This window comes from Schistocerca serialis, chromosome 4 (assembly GCF_023864345.2).
Source record: "Schistocerca serialis cubense isolate TAMUIC-IGC-003099 chromosome 4, iqSchSeri2.2, whole genome shotgun sequence".
Lineage (NCBI taxonomy): Eukaryota > Metazoa > Arthropoda > Insecta > Orthoptera > Acrididae > Schistocerca > Schistocerca serialis.
Window position 1 is genome coordinate 208949278 of NC_064641.1, and position 15821 is coordinate 208965098.

Genomic DNA, 15821 nt, shown 5'->3' on the forward strand with positions numbered 1-15821 from the left:
TATAAAACAGTAGCAAAATGAATGAAGAAACCATGTGACGTATTAACAAATAAAGAATAGTTGAAATAAATGATACATACGTACTATGACAAGGTAATGCACAACAACAAGTCGCACGCTCTCTATCGATAGTCGTTCGCTCTCTCTCTGACACAGTACTTCTCATAGCCTAACAAAAGATTTACAAAGCGTATAAAACCAGAACGTTCATATCCGTACAATACAAAATATAAAACAGTAGCAAAATGAATGAAGAAACCATGTGACGTATTAACAAATAAAGAATAGTTGAAATAAATGATACATACGTACTATGACAAGGTAATGCACAAAAGAAAAAAAATATTATTGACTTTCGGTGACAGCAATGTCTTTACAACCTGTGTGTAGACATCTTGTAGCGCATACTTCTGGAATACTGCAAAGGACTATGCCAAACAGAATCTCTGTTGTACTGTGAAAAGCGGAACAACACGGTATTAAATACGTGGTCATAAAGTTTTGGCTCATCGGTGTATAATAATCGTCATGTCCGCGATTATAATTGCGAACTCGTGCTCTCACTCTCCTTTCTACGCGTGACGAATCCACTTATATCCTACAAGAGATTCAAATGACGAATTTTCAGTTAGATGGCCAGCGGCGGAGATTCGTGAGTCGAGTCCCTGAGCTCACGAAGACTGAGAATTCGAGGATGACGTCATACTTGGTGAGTTTAAGGCGAGTATACGAAAGTCATTTCTGAACTCTAGTATGTAGTTGTAGAGTGAGAAACGTAGCTGATTCTTCACTTTAAGATCTGCGATACTAGCAGCTCAAATTTATTGTAGTTCCACTTCAAAAAGCAATGCTTTTAGGCCTACCGATTTCTCCGTTTCCCATGGCGAGATAATATACGCCGTTTATGAGGAAACGGTTACAGAAATAATGGAGGCGAACAGCTCAGTTGAGTCATCTTTAAACCGGTTCCTGAGTTTCCTTCACAGATGGTTTCTAGGTACGTTAGCAGGTAAATTGTATGTTGTCTCTCTGCGTCTGTAATGTCTGTTATGAGCGCCTCTGTCTAGTTGCATTACATAACAAAAATTTCGCTTCCTTGTTCATGGATTTAAACAGCGTTGCCCTCAGTAACATTAGAGACTGGAATGGAGCAAACCGCCAAACAAGGAAACAAATGTTAAGTACACAATGGGATAAACAGTACATGAGAAGCAGTAATAATGCAACAAGGCTGTCTGACCAGCTAGAGATAATTCACAATAAACGAGTCCAAGAAATTTACGGTGCCCTTTCTTAACTGTTCTTTGTACTGAAATCTGTCCGATTTTTTTCCCTTTCACTAACAGTGTTGTTCCAAGAGAGGGATTCACTAAAGAATTTGGCTTTAATACGTCTTGAAACCATGTGACATGTTACGAGAGGCGTTCAATAAGTAATGCAACACTTTTTTTCTGAAGGCTGGCTGATTTTATACAGGATTCCAATACATCATATTATTCTTCACTCTTCTGGCTATACCATCATCCTCGTACCGCTTCCCGCGGAGTGCAGCCTTCACTGGTCCAAACAGATGGAAGTCGAAGGTGCGAGATCCGGTCTGTAGTGTGGAGATCGGACAGGTCTGCGCGACCTTGTTGCGATGATGACAGTTGATTCGCCCAACGACTTGCCGTGCTTTTTTTCACTGCTAGATATCCGTAGACATTCAGCAAGCGCCTGTGAATATCTGCGAAGCTCTGTTTTCCGCCAAAAGAAACTCGACCACAGCTCTCTGCTTGGAAAGCACTCCCGTTATAGAAGCCGTTTTGAAGGCTAGGTATCTATCGAAACTTCATGAAACCATAGAGGCTGAAGCGGGAATATTACACGATGTCCCACAACAAAGTCCGCGTTTTTTCAACTGAAATTGGCCGAGGAAAAATGTGTTGCGTTACTTACTGAACGTCCCTCGTAGCTCCCTATTACATGTGTAAGTCTACATGTACATTTACATCTACACTGATACTCTGCAAATCACATTTAAGTGCCAGGCGTCGGGTTCATCGAATCACCTTCACAAATCTGTACTATTTCAATCTCGTAAAGCGCGCGAAAGAACAAACACCTATATCTCTCGGTACGAGCTCTGATTTCCCTTATTTTATCGTGGTGATCGTTTCTCCCTATGTAGGTCGGTGTCAACAAAATATTTTCGCATTCGGAGCAGAAAGTTGGTAATCGGAATTTCGTGAGAAGATTCCGTCGCAACGAAAAACCCCTTTCTTTTCATGATGTCCAGCCCAAATCCTGTATCATTTCAGTGACACTCTCTCCCATAGTTCGCGATAGTACAAAACGTGTTGCCCTTCTTTGAACTTCTTCGTTGTATTCCGTGAATCCTATATGGTAACGATCCCACACCGCACTGCAGTATTCTTAAGAGGAAGGACAAGCGTAATGCAGGCAGTCTCCTTAGCAGATCTGTTACATTTTCTAAGTGTCTCGCCTATAAAACGGAGTCTTTGGTTAGCCTTCCCCACAACATTTTCTATGTGTTCCTTCCAATCTAAGTTGTTTGTAATTGTAATTCCTACGTATTTAGTTGAAATTGACTGATTTCACCGATTTACCGTTTAACCGAAGTTTAACGAATTCCTTTTAGCCCTCATGTGGATGACCTCACACTTTTCGTTATTTAGGGTCAACTGCCAATTTTCCCACCATTCAGATATCTTTTCTAAATCGTTTTGGAATTTGTTTTGATCCTCTGATGACTTTATTAGTCGATAAACAGCCTAAGACGACTGCTCAGATTGTCTCCCAAACCGTTTATGTAGATAAGAAACAGCAAAAGCCCTGTAACACTGCAGCACTGTCTTCGATAGTATCTCTTTTCCTATCGCGCAGAGTAGGCATTGATTGTTTCTTGCCGCTAACATACTTCACATGCGACCCGAATCTCTTTGGATTTTCTGCCAGGTTTCGTGACAAAGTTTGTTGTGGAAACTGTTGTAAGCATCTCGCATTGAAGACCGCTTTAAATTTCGAGCTTCTGTAAAAGATCTCTAATCTTGGGGATTTTTCGTTTGTTTAAATTTGGCATGTTTGTTTCGTTGTTATTGGAGCAGTGTTCTGACCCGTTTTGTGTACCAAGGAGGATCAGTTTCGTCGTCTGCTAATTTATTCGGAATAAATCTCTCAATTGCTGCCGATACTATTTCTTTGACTTCAAGCCACGTCTGGTCTACAATTCTATTATTAATATGGAAGGAGTGGAGATTGTCTCTCATGAAGGCAAGTGAATTTTTATCTGCTTTTTTGAATAGGTATATTTTTCGTTTATTTTTAGAGGATTTGGGGGTTACAATATTCAATTTCGCTACGACATCCCTGTGTTCACTAATCCCTGTATCCGTTTTGTGCTCGTTGTTAACTCAGGATTATTTGTTGGTAAGCGGTCAAGTGTGTTTTCTCAACCGTTTACTATGGGGCTCTTGAACTAATTGCTCGAAATAATTTTTAAAGAATGCGTTTAGCACAATTTCGGATGATGTTTTATGCGTACCTCCGGAATTAAACATGTATTTTCGCCAACATATCGAGGGTAAATTAAAGCCAGCACTGACTATAATCGTATGAATGAATTTACAGTTATATCCAGACCTTTAGCTGCTTACAGACGTTGGTAAAGATCGAAGGGACCAGTTGAAAATGTGTGCCCCGACTGGGACTCGAAACTGGGATCTCCTCCTTACATGTTAGACGCTCCATCCAACTAAGCCACCGAGGACACAGAGCATAGAGCGACTGCAGGGACTTATCTCTGGCACGCTCCCCGTGGGACCCACATTTCCAGCTTACTGTCCACACACTGCATTTGTAGTGCCCCTGCCCAATATACTCATCCTCGCGGCAGTCAATCTATCGATTCCCGTAAGAGTTCGGGCAGTGTGATTGCATCCGCACTGAAGAAGATAATTGGCCTTTAAGCTTTATCTGTATGAAGATGGTATCTGTTCTTTTGGACATGTCCGAAAGAACAGATACTATCTTCATATACATATAAACGTATGAGTCGGGTACGTGTTAGAAATCAAACTCAAGTTTTCTTTGAAGGATCCATTTATTATTTTATTCCGGTTGCCAACAATGACCTCTGCCCAACTAACTCACAGGAACTACCTACTTCAATTTCGCGACAAGATAAACTACTTCTAACAGCAACAAACACGCCACCGCCAACCGTGTTTAGCCTATCCTTTAGGAACAACGTTAGGTTCTTCGCAAAAATTTCGGCGGTGCTTATATCCGGCTTTAGCCAACTTTCAGTGTCTATAACGATTTGAGCACCAGTGCTTTCTATTAGCGCTTGGAGCTCTGGTACTTTCCCAACACAGCTACGACTGTTCACAACTGCTATACCGATGGTTCAAAATGGCTCTGAGCACTATGAGACTTAACCTCTGAGGTCATCAGTCCCCTACAACTCAGAACTACGTGAACCTAACTAATCTAAGGATATCACACACATCCATGCCCGAGGCAGGATTCGAACCTGTGACCGTAGCGTTCGCGCGGTTCCAGACTGTAGCGCCTAGAACAGCTCGGCCACTCCGGCCGGCATACCGATGGTTCCTGTATCTACGTTCTTCCCGTGTTCAGTCAGCCTGCACCCTTTGTGACTGAAGCACTTCTTGTGTTTTCCCGAGACCCTCTAACCTAAAAAACTGCCCAGTTCACGCCACACAGCCCGCGCTACCAGTGTAGCCGCCTCCTGCGTATAGCTGGACACCTGACCTATTTAGCGGAACCCGAAACCCAACCACCCTCTGGCGCAAGTCGAGGAATCTGCAGTCTACACGGCCGTTTAACCGTCTGAACCTCTGATTCAGACCATCCACTCTGTACCAAAGATCCGCATTCGGTTCTGTCGACTATGCTGCAAATGGCCAGATCTGCTTTCATCTTGTGAGCAAGACTGGTAGTCTTTACCACTTCTGTTAGCCGCTCGGAACCAGAGACAATCTCTTCTGATCCAAAGTGACACACATCATTGGTACCGACGTGAGCAACCACCTGCAGTTGGCTGCACCCTGTGCTCTTCTTGGCATCCGGGAGGACCCGATCCACATCTGGAATGACTCTATCCGGTTTGCACATGGAGTGCACATTGATTTTCTTTCCCTTCTTGGCAGCCATGTCCCTAAGCGGCCCCATAACGCGATTAACGTTGGAGCTCCCAACTATCAATAATCCCACCCTCTGTTATTGTCCACATCTTGTAGGCTGAGAGGTTTCCTCTGAAACAGGACAGGCAATGGCATCTGGGTCAGCGACAGTGTCAGCCACAGACAGCACCTAGAACCTGTTTCTCAGACAAACTGGGGAGGCCTTACGTGCGGCCGCCTGGGAAGTCTTTCGCCGCCTGCTACGCCCCGGGGCGACCTCCCACTCGACCACAGGTGAGGGGTCAACCTCAGTTCGAGCAGTAACTGGACTGGCCACTGGTGAGGACGGATCGGAGGACTCGGACGTGCTGGACGTCCGTTGGATCCCCACGGATGGCCCACAATAGTGGTGCCCATCCACTGCAGCCTCAAGCTGTGTAACCGAAGCCATCACAGCCTGAAGCTGAGAGCGAAGTGTCACCAACTCAGCTCGCATCCACACACAACAATCGCAGCCCCTGTCCATATTGAAGACCGTGGAAAACTAAACTATGCAGATAAACGGACTATAGGCACATGCTACCCAAGTCTACTGTAGACCCTGACGAAAACGCAGGAACTGTGTCTAATAAATTAGATTAATACGCAGAGATTCAAAAACATAAGTACTGAAGCAATCAGGTGAAACTAAATAATTTTCCCGAGATTTGGAACATATAATGTCACAAAATCGGTTTACTTTCCGACGCAAACGAAAACGCGAGAATTGTGGCTATTAGATATTAAATAAACACATGGGAACTCAAGAAACTAAACTATTAAAGCAAACAGATGATATAAAATTCGCTCCTGGTTAGGAACTCGTAAAGGTCACATAATCGGTTACTTCCCTGTTGCTGCGTGTGTCTCTGCCAGCTACAGCTGCCTGACTACACATGGTTGTAGCCATTCTTCTGGCAGTTGTGAAGTTCCACTAAGAGGCACACAGCTTCAGTTGATCTTAATGTATGACCATCATACATACACACACACACACACACACACACACACACACACACACACACACACACACAACACACACAAGGCTTTCAAATATTTTTCGAGGACATTTTGTCTGGGAAACAAATTAAAGATGCATTTCGCTAGTTCCAACCATAGTTTTTGGTAAATGCACTTTGGTTGTATGGTAAATGATGAAGCTGGCAGTCTCCTGCCACATATCTAGACTGGAAACGCGTTTACCCCAGTTCCAATTCAGATACGGCTAAAAAGATCCAACTTTTACAGTCGACCGAATCTCAAACAGTCCTCGCGTTCTAGGGAATGAAAAGTAAAAAAAGAGTACAGAACCCTTTGGGCTTTCTTCACTGACATGCTACCTCATCTGTCTTTCGGGGATTTTCACGTTTCGCTTCAGGACACCAGGTCCCATCCCCATTTTCCTTGTATCACCGCAGGAATCGGATTCCGACACTGAATCGTGTGACGACAGCGACACCGTTCGACTGTATAGCCATCGCAGACAGCAGGAGGCGCGGTCAGCGTGCTGCATCAATCACCAGCTGACGCGCGTAGATCCCATTCAAGGCCGCCGCACTGCCGGACCACATATATCGCTCGCTGACCTCTCGCATCGATGATCCATTACATTCATAGACGAAGTACTCTGTATCTTTCGGGCTTCTCTTTGGGCAGAATATTCGCCGATAGTGACAACCTGGAGTTTCTCCATCTTTGTTAGACAATGCATTAACTACACTGAAGAGCCGAAGCAACTGGTACACCTGCGTAATATCGTGTAGGGCACCTACGAGCACGAAGAAGCATGATGTGGCATAGACTTGACTAATGTCTGAAGTAGTGCTGGAGGGAACTGACACCATGAATCCTGCTGGAGCTGTCCACAAATTCGTAAGAGTACGAGGGGTTGTGACCGTTCCTGAACAGCACGTTGCAAGGCATCTCAGGTATGCTCAATAATGTTCATGTCTGGGGAGTCTGGCGGCCAGCGGAAGTGTTTAAACACAGAAGAGTATTCCGGGTGACACTCTGTAGAAATTCTGGACTTGTGGGGTGTCACATTCTCCTACTGGAATTGCCCAAGTCCAACGGAATGTGCAATGGACTTGAATGGACGTAGGTGACCAGACAGGATGCTTACGTAAGTAGACGTATGAGGGTTCCCCTATCACTCTAACTGCACACGCCCCACACCATTAAAGAACCTCCACCAACTTGAACAGTTCCCTGTTGACATTCAGGATCCATGGATTCATGAGGTTGTCTCCATACCCGTACACGTCCATCCGCTCGATACAATTAGAAACAAGACGTCCTACCAGACAAGAAATCTGCAGTCATCAACAGTCCAATCTCGGTGTTGGAGGGCCCAGGCGAGGCGTAAGGCTTTGTGTCGTGCAGTCATCAAGGGTACATGAGTTGGCCTTCAGCTCCGAAAGCCCATATCGATGATGTTTCGTTGAATGGTTCGTACGTTGACACTTGTTGGTGGCCCAGCATTGAAATCTGCATCAATTTGCGGAAGAGCTGCACTTCTGTCATGTTGAAAGATTCTCTTCAGTCATTCTTGCAGGATCTTTTTCCAGCCACAGCGATATCGGAGATTTGATGTTTTACCGGTTTGCTTATATTTACGGTACACTCGTGAAATGGTCGTACGGGAAACCCCCACTTCATCGCTACCTCGGAGATGGTGTGTCCCATCTCTCGTCCACCGACTATAATACCACGTTCAAACTCACTTAAATCTTGATAACCTGCCATTGTAACAGCAGTAACCGACCTAACAATTGCGCCAGACACTTGTTATCTTATATAGGCGCTGTTGGCCACAACTCCGTATTCTACCTGTTTACATCTCTCTGTATTTGATTACGCATGCCTATAGCAGCTTCTTTGGCATTTCAATGTATGAGGAGCAATCAAAAGAAAACGAGACAGAGGGGGAAAAATGCAAGTGAACTGTTTTTTATGTCAAAAGTATTCGCCATAACTGCTAATACATTTATCCCATTGTGAGACAAGACGGCCAATATCGCAATGGAAATGTTTGCGGTTGTCTACTGAACCATGACAGTACCTAGGAGCGCACCTCTTCGCGAGAAGCAAATCAATCGCTCGCGAATATCTTTCTTCAACGAGCCAAAAATGTGGAACTCCCATGGGCAGAGATCGGAACTCTATGGATGGTATGTAAGGGCTTTCCAGCGAAACTCCTGAAGTGCACTCGAAACAACCTTGGCAGCATGTGGGCGGGCAGTATCCAGCAACAGAATGTCGTCTCTCGACATTCCTGTTTGGACTTGACGGCTTGCTTCAATTTTTGGTTCAAATGGTTCAAATGGCTCTGAGCACTATGGGACTTAACATTTATGGTCATCAGTCCCCTAGAACTTAGAACTACTTAAACGTTACTAACCTAAGGACATCACACACATCCATGCCCGAGGCAGGATTCGAACCTGCGACCGTAGCAGTCACGCGGCTCCGGACTGAGCGCCTAGAACCGCTAGACCACCGCGGCCGGCTTCAATTTTTGCAGTGTGTCCACGTAACTCTGTGCCAGGAATTGTGGCACCGTGTTCCAGAAAGTCAATGAAAAGCTGGTCCTTATAGTCAGTCAAAAAGATCATGAATTTGCCTGATCTGGCGTGCCTTTAGTTTCGAGTATGCTGCAGAAGTTTCTCGGGGAAGGCATATTACACGTCCTCTGTACGACCCCAATCTCTCGGCATGCGATTTCCGTATATTTGGAGACGTGAAGGAAGACATTCATGGTTGACGATTTGCTTCGGACGAAGAGCAACACACCTTGGTACCAGTCATGGTTCAGTAGACAACAGCAAACATTTTCCCATGAAGGCATTGAACGTCTTGTATGAAAATGGGAAAATCTGTTAACAATTATGGTGGTTACTTTTCAAATAATAAATATCTGACTTACCTTTTTCCATCCGTCCCGTTTTCATTTGATCACACCATATACTAAGTGACGGATAGCCTGGGACTTGTTTTGCTCACAGTATTGTCATATTTGTGCTTTTGTGCATTGTCAGTTAGTGCTCTGTGCTGTTTCACATAGGGACTGAACTAGCCGTACTGAAGTGGATTCTAAAAGCGAAATGTGAAATAAACGTACCAGAGATACTAATAGAAAAACCAATGGTCTTCTCAAGTTAGCAGTTTCACAAAAGGCTGCCAGGGCACCGTCATTCTAATCGATTAGTTCTTGAAAAGAATCGCGACGAAAACTAGAATTTGAAACTTAAATAGCAATAACGTATAGTTTGGTGATAGTGTTTACTCATATCTATATATTAAATAATAATAATAAAAATAATAATAATAAAACACAAAAATATTTACAAATGTTTAGCATATAGCTGAGTGGTCAGCGCGACAGACTGTCAATCCTAAGAGCCCAGGTTCGATTCCCGGCGGGGTCGGAGATTTTCTCCGCTCAGGGACTGGGCGTCGTGTTGTCCTAATCATCATCATTTCATCCCCTTCTACGCGCAAGTCGCCTAAGTGACGTCAGATCGAAAGACCTGCACCAGGCAAACGGTCTACCCGACGGGAGGCCGTCGTCACACGACATTATTATTGTTATAGCTATATTCACAAATTAATTTCGATGTAAATGTAAAATGACTAGTTCCAAATCACTGCCATTTTTCGTGAAAATGGTCCATGAACACGCAATTAACTAACTGGAACAAATAGAAACGTAGATTTAGCTACATAGGTTTAAAGATATTCTTTCCTTGCGCACATTGGAAAATATACTTAGCAAAGTTGAGTCGTAAGTGCAGCTATTTACTGTTAACTATCGCTTGGGAGAGCGACCGTTTCGAAAGGAACTACATGAAATGAAAAATTTGGAAACTTGTTGTAAGGTCTTATGAGACCAAACTGCTGAGGTCATCGGTCCCTAAGCTTACACACTGCTTAATCTAACTTAAACTTACGCTAAGGACGACAAACACACACCCATGCCCGAGGAATGACTCGAACCTCCGACAGGGGGAGCCACGCGGACCGTGACAAGACGCCCGAGACCTCACCGGGATCCCGCTCGACCATGAAATGACATTTGGCACCGGGCAACATGCAAAAGGCCTTCGCTCACAGCAGCACATGAAGCTCCACGCATTCATTGTCTCAAACTACACAGAAACTGAAACTAGCCCTTACAGATATGTCTAATGTGGTTCGATGAGTTGTTGTTTTGTCTCTTGAAAAATAGCTCTGAGCACTATGGGACTTTACATCTAAGGTCATCAGTCCCCTAGAACTTAGAACTACTTAAACCCAACTGAACTAAGGACATCACACACACCCATGCCCGAGGCAGGATTCAAACCCTGCGACTGTAGCGGTCGCGCGGTTCCAGACTGAAGCGCCTAGAATCGCTCGGCCACACCGGCCGGCTTTGTCTCTTATAAATGGCTCTGAGCACAATGGGACTTAACATCTAAGGTCATCAGTCCTCTAGACTTAGAACTATTTAAACCTAAGAACATCACACACATCCATGCCCGAGGCAGGATTCGAACCTGCGACCGTAGCAGCAGCGCGGTTCCCAACTGAAGCGCTTAGAACCACTTGGCCACTGCGACCGGCTTTGTCTCTTGAAATAACGCGAGGAGCCGAGTTCTCAGAGGGCCCAATGAAACGTTCAAAAGGCAGTGTGTTGGGGCCACTCATTCTTATTACCGCGAACATTCTGGGTGAAAATTTCTTCTACATCTTCATGATGAGTCTGTAGTGGACACTGCCATCTTCCTAGACAACAACAACCATGGTTGGTTGGTTGGTTGGTTTGGGGAAGGAGACCAGACAGCGTGGTCATCGGTCTCATCGGATTAGGGAAGGATTGGGAAGGAAGTCGGCCGTGCCCTTTCAGAGGAACCATCCCGGCATTTGCCTGGAGTGATTGAGGGAAATCACGGAAAACCTAAATCAGGATGGCCGGACGCGGGATTGAACCGTCGTCCTCCTGAATGCGAGTCCAATGTCTAACCACTGCGCCACCCCGCTCGGTACCAACAACCATGATCATATGGCTGCATGTATACGTTCTCGATTAACTTTCAGGAGCTCTTTCATACCTCGTCTAGCCCAGCAATACAATCATACTTTATCCCATAGAAAATGCCTGGGACTATTTGGAGACGTGGATAAAAGGTAGCAGCCAACATTCCCGTAATCTGGTTGCTATAGGATCCAATCATCATTGAGTTGCATCATCTGCATATGGCATACATGGAGAAACTTGCGGACTGTCGTCCTCGCCGAGGCCACAGGTGGGTGCTACGCGGCATTAGCGTGACGCGACCAGCGGATAGCTAAGTTTTTGACCGGCGTCCTCATTACAATGTAAGCTGGACTGTGACACGTTGTTCTCTGCGTATTGAAACTGTGTTAGGCGACACAACCCGTTGATTACATTCAGGAAGGTATTCTTCTGTGGCACCTGTTTACATTGGATGAAACGATGGCCCCTGATATGTCAGTCACAGCCTTGTTTAAGGGAAATTATACCAGTTCAAAATGGCTCTGAGGACTATGGGACTTAACATCTATGGTCATCAGTTCCCTAGAACTTAGAACTACTTAAACCTAACTAACCTAAGGACATCACACAACACCCAGCCATCACGAGGCAGAGAAAATCCTTGTCCCCGCCGGGAATCGAACCCGGGAACCCGGGCGTGGGAAGCGAGAACGCTACCGCACGACCACGAGATGCGGGCAATTATACCAGTAATCGCCGATCAGTAATCGCCGATCATATTGTAAGGTGCCTCTTAAGTGAGGAATACATTTTTAACGGTTTTAATGAATTACTGTCTCTTATTGATATATTCATGATAGTTAGGAAGTGCCGTAGTCCGTGGCCGGCCATGAGTCGGAGAACATTTCCCACGCCGACTGGCTAGGTGACGAAGCGACCATATGTCGCGCTTAGTGGGGTGGGGCTCGGCGCTGGACCGTAGCAACAAGCGTCAGTCTAGGAAATATACAGGACGGGAAGTACCCCCATCTTGGCGCCAAAGTCACCGATTTTGTTTATTTATATTTAATAATTAAAGTTATTTATGACAACATGAATACTAGGAGGAGCCTCTGGATGTTTAAATGTATAATTTTGCCTAGTTAAAATTCACACCCGTTCATTAACAAATGCATATCTTAGTAAGTACGAACTTGATTGGAAATCCACGAACTGTGACGAAACTAGTTAGAGATACGGACTCCGCGCCAAAGTCGGCAGTCGGCAACGAGTTCTTCCTGTCTTGTTCGATGGTAGCCTTGCTCTCGGTTACGAGTAGTTTGTGACATGAGTGTTTCATTATTGATCTAATAGGAATAAAAGTGATATTACGGCATTCTGAGTGCTAATTTCGAGTAAATAGATACTCCAAAGTTGATCGATAGCAATTTCAGATAATTAGCTTCCACCGACCGAGACATCCAATGCGCCAATGAAGAACGGGACGACATTTGCGAGAGCTGCAACGCACACAGGTAGGAGGAAATCCGACGACATGACCCACCAAGGCGGATCAAGGAAGGTCCGACATACACTCGCAAATTCCCTGTGGAAATGGTGACCAGTTATACTGTACGTCACATATACCAACCTCTACGGACTCGCGGCTAAGCTGAGTAATAACAGTATTAGTTTAGAAGCGAGGGGATCTTGCAATGTGCATCAGTTTATGGGTTCTCTGCATATTCAGCAACTCAACGACTGATTCCATCGATCTTATGTCCTCAGATCGTCCAGCCTCAGCCCTGTTGAGCACATCTGTGACTCTAGCAAGTGAGACGACCGCAGCTCGGACCCAGCTCTTACCAGTCATCGTGAGTTGTGCGCAGCTGTTGAGTGGGCATGGGTGACGACTGTTCTTCAATGCTTTCGGTGCTTTGTGGAGGCAATCTCACGATGCTTCGCAGTCTTCGTAATTCGAAAGAAGGTGCTACACGCATTTAGATACGCGTCTTTATTTCCATCGTTCGCGAGTGTTCTGCTTCGTTTCGCTAGGTTTAGGTGTCGATGATTCTCGGTAGATCTCACCACTAAAACTATTTCCTTATTTGAATTGTAATTATGAGTGAACAAAAGACCGGTGCTTATTAAACTAAGGTAAATTCAAGGAACCGTAACTATTTTATGTTAGTTTTACACAAAGCTCTTTCGCAGTTATAAATTTGTTCATGAGTGCTTAGTGTCTCCTCTGCTGAAGCAGATGATCAGATTAAAGCGAATGAAGATTTTGGTCCAATGGTTTATGGAAATCAATATTACTGGACAAGTTGCACTATCACAGCTGCATAAGAATAGGGACAGAAATCTGCGGTGGCCTTGTTGAATGATGCATACCGACAATCAACAATTACTTACAGAAATTATGGAATCCTAAACCGGAAACACTCACCAGATCTTCAGTTAAACCTTTCCGATGCTTCATTTCTCTTGTGTTGGCGAGCGGAAAGGTGTAAGAAGCTGTAGTCATACAATTATTTTGAATGCTTTGTGCACACGCTTTCTACATTATAAGAAGTCACACTACCTACGGAGGAAATACTATTTTGCAATGCTCGGCTACTAACGTGGAGATAGCTTCCTTGGAACTAGTATGTTCAGCAGAACTTCCCCACCACCCACTCCCCACTCATGCTGATTTCTACGAAATCTTCACTATTAAAAGAAGTCCAAACACTGATGTCGAGAAAGTCTGTGCAATATACGATGAGAATGTGAAGGAAATTAAATTTGTGGAACTGTATTCCCGTATACTACTTATTCTACCTTTGCTTAGTTTATATTTATGTTAATTGAATATGTGTGATGATGACCATTGGCAAAAGATTCCTTACTAGTTCCCAAATGGATCTTCAGGAGGGGACTGCCAAATGGGAGGTCACCATGAGAAAAAGACTGAATAGCCGAAGAAGTGTAATGTTCTACGAATCGGGGTATGGAATATCAGAAGTTTTAACGTGGTAGTGAAGTTAGAAAATCTGAAAAGGGAAATGATATGGCTCAGTCTAGATACAGTGGGGTCAGTGACATGAAATGGAAAGAAGACAGGGATTTCTGGTCAGACGAGTACAGGGTAATGTCGCAGCAGAAATCGGTGTAACGGAAATAGGATTCGTTATGCATAGGATAGTAGAGAACAGAGTAAGTTACTGGAGACAGTACATTGATATGGTTGTTCTCATCAGAATTGACAGCAAACCAACACCGACAACAATATTTCAGGTATACAAGCCGACGTCACAAGCTGAAGATGAGGAGACAGAGAGAGATATGAGGGTACTGAACGGGTGATGCAATACGTAAAGGGAGATGAAAGTCTAATAGTCATGGGGGATTGGAATGCGGTTATAGGGGAAGGAGTAGAAGAAAGGGCTAGGGGAGAATAAGGGCTTCGTAGTAGGAACGAGTGAGGAAGGAGACTAGTTGAGTTCTGCAATAAGTTTCTGCTAGTAATAGCGAATACTGTATTCAAGAACCATAAGAGGGGGAGGTATACTTGGAAATGATCGGGAGGCACGGGAAGATCACAGTTTGATAACATCTTGGGGAGGCAGAGATTCCGAAATCAGGTATTGGATTGTAAGGCGTACCAAGGAGAAGATACAGTCCCAGATCACGATTTATTAATAATGAAGAGTAGACTCAAGTTTAAGAGACTAGTCAGGAAGAATTAATGTGCTAAGAAGTGGGATACGAAAGTACTAAGGAATGAAGAGATACTCTTGATGTTCTCTAAGGTATAGGTACTGCGGCAATGAATAGCTCAGTAGATCTGTTGAAGATGATTGGACGTCTCAAAAAAGGCCAAGCACAGACGTTGGAAAGAAAAACATTGGTACAAAGAAGATAACTGCGAAGAAACTATAGGTAAAGGAAGAAATATTCAGTTGATCGACTAAAGTAGTACAAAAATGTTCTTCTCTGCCTCGTGGTGACTGGGTGTTGTGTAATGTCCTTAGGTTAGTTAGGTTTAAGTAGTTCTAAGTTCTAGGGGACTGATGACCATAGATGTTAAGTCCCATAGTGCTCAGAGCCATTTGAACCATTTTGAACAAAAATGTTCAAGGAATTTCAGGAACATAGAAATACAAGTCACTTAGGAATGAAATAAATAAGAAATGGAGGGAAGCTAAGGCGAAATGGTTCACTGAAAATTGTGAAGAAATCGAAAAAGAAGTGATTGTCGGAAAAACTGATTCAGCATATAGAAAAGTCAAAACAACCTTCGGTGAGATTAAAAGTAAGGGCGGTAACAATGCAATGAGAATTCCATTGTCAAATCTAGATGAGAGAGCGGTTACACGGACAAAGTACATTTAAGATTTCTCTGAGAGGGAGGACTTGTCTGATGACGTGCTGGGAGAACAAAGAAAAGTCCATATGGAAGAGATGGATGATCCAGAATTAGAATCAGAACTTAAAAGAGCTTTGGACGACTTAAGATCAAATAAGGCAGAAGGGATGGACATAATCCCACCGGAATTTCTTAAAACATTGGGGGGAAGTGGCAACAAAACGACTATTCACGTTGGTGTGTGGAAAATATGAGACTGGCGACATACCACAGACTTTCGGGAAAACATTATCCTCACAATTTCGAA